Source organism: Carlito syrichta, unplaced genomic scaffold, assembly GCF_000164805.1.
Source record: "Carlito syrichta isolate Samal-C Ts95f unplaced genomic scaffold, Tarsius_syrichta-2.0.1 Scaffold309804, whole genome shotgun sequence".
Classification (NCBI taxonomy): domain Eukaryota; kingdom Metazoa; phylum Chordata; class Mammalia; order Primates; family Tarsiidae; genus Carlito; species Carlito syrichta.
The window spans coordinates 97415-101290 of record NW_007253900.1 but is presented as its reverse complement, the minus strand read 5'-3'; positions in this window follow the sequence as shown (position 1 = coordinate 101290).

The following is a 3876-nucleotide window of genomic DNA, read 5'->3' as shown; positions in this document are numbered from 1 at the left end:
TGGCACTGACTTGACAATAGAATATTTCATCTCCTGGGTCTCTCATCTTCTGAGAAGGATCCCATACCATTCTCTTGTCCAGTAGGGGGGATCCCAGCAACTTCGGGTCTGCTCTGTGGCTCTCCATCCAGACATAGGGAATGGACCAGGGTGAATCGCTGTCCTAAACCTGGGGCAATCAAATGCTCTGTCATGGGAATTTGAACTTGGTGCTGAGAAATAGTATTCAGCTGTTGACTGGACCACTAGAACTGAAGACACACACCCTGGGGAATTGTGGGGCCGTCCTCTACGTCTTATAAACACCCAAGAAAGAGAAGAGAGTCATAGAATAAATTTAGTTGTCTTAGTGAAAGAAGAAGAGGAATAGGTGATATGACGAGAGAGAGACAGGTAGCCTGGGAAAAAAAAAAAAAATCAAAACCCTGAAATCTCCCAGGCCCTGTGAGCTTTACAGTTTCCAGTTCTAGCCCCTCATGGTGTCTGGCCATACACATGATCATCAGCTTCTTTGAAATATCCCTTGTTGTAGATTGCAAAAATGTCCATCATACTTTGTAGCTCATGCCATCAAGAGGTAGATGCATTTTCCTATTCCTTGAATCTGGACTGAATTATTATGAATTATTTTGACAAATAGAATGTGGCAGAAATGGAACTGTGTGAGTTTTGAGTCTGTGTCTCAAGTACTTTGCCGCTTCCTCCACTGCTCTTTGGGAACCTTGTGGAGACGCCTAGTCTAGCATCCTAGATGTTGACAGCCACAGGGTCTAGTCCTTTTCCACCACTGCTTCCTTTGCACTAACTGACAGCTTGCCAACCCACAGAAATGTGAGAAAACACTTCATCTGACCTGCCAATTGTGTGCAGATGCAGGAGCAAGCTCAGCAGAGACAAGCTGAGCCTGACCAGACCAGAAAAATTACTCAGCTAACTCTGAAACTGACATAAGGGAGCTGCTTTATACAATTAAGTTGTGGGGTAACTTGTTATGAAGTAAAGACAACATATATATATATCTCTGTATCCTTCCAATAAACTCTTGCTAACATTTTTTTTCCTAAGCAAACTTTCAGTGTGTGGTTTTGTATCTCTGTGATTTTACTTGCAATGGAAAGAATTTTTACTAAAAGGGAAATTGTAACAAGAGAAAGGGCTACAATTAACAGAGCTACAGAAAGAATATGGAACTGTTTGGCTGAGTCACTCAAGGCTGCATGAAGAAAGATTAACTTCATTTACATCATGTTGCAATGAAACACTTGATTTAGCAAGGAATCTACCCCAACAGTAATGGATACCCATAAAATATGTTTATCCTGCTTTTTACTTGTCCTGTGGGATGCAATATATTGTCTGGTCTGGTAAGCAATGTATGGTGTTGCAGTAAAGATTTTCGCTTCCTGTATCTTTTTTTTGAGTGGGAGAATTTGTGGTTCTGCTGATGGCTGTCTATTTTGGCCATTTAATCATAATGTTGCAGGATAGAAAGGAATGCTGCCTGAACAAAATAAAGTCTGATCTACAGGAAAAATGGACTGATCTGGAACTCATTTGCTTTCAGGAGAGGGGCCATGGATGGCATTTTTGAATTCAGATCCCTAGATCTTACTGATTGGATTATTCTCCCTTTAGGAAGAAGGTAAGTAAGAGTGTAGTTCCGTGAAGGTGGTTAAATTGTGTATGGCAGGGTGACCTTTTAATAAGCGGGAAGAAAAGCAAGAATGAGTGTGCGTGTGTGTGTGCATGTATGTGTGTGTGTCTATGTGTATACGTGGGTCAGCCAAAAGGAAGACTAGACAACTTTTCTATAGACAACAATGCAGATCCTCCTTGTTTTGCATTGCTTTCCTCTTCTGCTAGGACTAGATTCCCAGCAACCACGTTGGTACTGCATAACTTCACCCTGGCCATTGACCTGGCCATTGACCTGTCCATAGACCTCACCTGACCAGGGTGATCACCTAACTATAGCTGGGCCAACTTATCTTTTGTTCTAGGAGTTGAAACTGTGATATGCTTGCTAGTTTTCCTTGTGAGTTGTTTGAATCTGGATATCTACACTAAGGAGCTGTGGGACACCTGCATTTGGTCACATGTGTATAGAAACATCAAAAGCCAATCTGGAGAGAAGGAAAAGGGAGGGAATGGAAAAATTGGGTTCTAGATTCGTGACAATTTCCTAGAAGCCAGTTCTGGCTCTAGAATTTCACTAAATATCCAGGTGTCTTCTAATAAATTCCCTTCATGATTAAGCTATTTTGAGGTAGGCATCTGTTACGTGTCATCGAGTGTCAACTAAGAAAAATTCACAACAATGAGGAGGCAGTTATTATGAGTTTCTTAACAATAGTACAAAAGGATATTTGTCAAAGCCTAGCTGAATCTAGTTTCTAGTACTGATGTCAGTAATCAATCTGGGGGCCAAATAGTGTGTGCTACCTCAGATTCAGGTGACTTTTGTATTATTCCTATTTAAAATATCAGAAGAAAAGCACTTTCCAATTTCCCAGGATATATTTAGATAGACATATCCATTGTTTTTTCCTTTAGTGAATTAAGCCTTGAATATTTTCTTAATCAATCTGCAATTCATTTTTCAAAAGTGAGTATAAATATCAGTTAACACAAGTGTGTTGCAAGAGAAACATTATCAACACTTTGACATATTATATCTACATAACACTTACTGTTCCTTCATTGTCTTTTTTTTCCCTAGTAGCAATTCTTCCTGGAGTTCATAAATCAAATACAGTCACAGTTATTCATATAGAAAATGGAAAAGTGGCATCTTATAAGGAAAAAAAAAGTATCAATTTAGACCTAATGATGATGTGTGGAAGCTTTTAGAAGTCTAGTTTGAAAGTAGTGCCATTTAAATTCATGTCTTACTTTGGAGTCTAGGCAAAAAATGTAAAAACCCTTCATGAAAAGAAAACATAAATACTTCCAAGGCTGTTTTGGTAGAACACACACGTAAAGGTTGATAAGGAGAATTTCAGGATAGCTTGGTCAGTGTAGACAGCTAGATAGTGTACTCAACCAAATAACGCACACCTCAAAAGACAATGGAGAAGGAATAATCTATATTCGTGATCCTCATTAACTAAACTAATCCTTGAGTTGGTTGTTTTTGTCTGTATTATCAACATCATGAGTCCTTTGATTATGACAAGGATTCACCACGGAATCTGAAAAAAAGGCAATAATATTATTTACATTGTAACAGCAATGAGCCATTGAACTCTTCTTCCCAAATGAGTGTGAAAACTCTGAGTACTGAATAGATGAAAAGTTATGAGTAGATAAACCTTGCTTTATTACCTGAGGAGATGATCACACTTGGAGAATGGATGCAGCTCAATTTCAATGTGGAAAAATCGATTTGAAAAAAATCCTCTCACTGGATTCAAAAAATGTGGTACACATACACAATGGAATACTACGCAGCCATAACAAACAACAAAATCATGAATTTTGCAGCAACCTGGATGGAACTAGTGTCTATAATACTGAGTGACCTCTCACAGAAACAAAGATCTGCGTATCACATGTTCTCACTCATATAGCGGACCTTGATCATCCAACATATTACCATAAGAAAATGACTGACAGCGGTGGGAAACTATGGGGTGGGAGGGGAAGGGAGATGGGATTAACAGTAGTAAATATCTGTCTGGGACAGAGAGACACCTCTTATCAACAAGGGTGCCTGAACAGAGCATATTTATATACCTAACCCTTAACTATACCCCACAATATCATTAAAAAAAAATTGATTAAAATAAATAAATTAAAAAAAAAGAAGCCGGGCTTGTTGGCTCAGCCTGTAATCCCGTGCCTTTGGGAGACTGAGGTGAGTGGATTGCCTGAGCC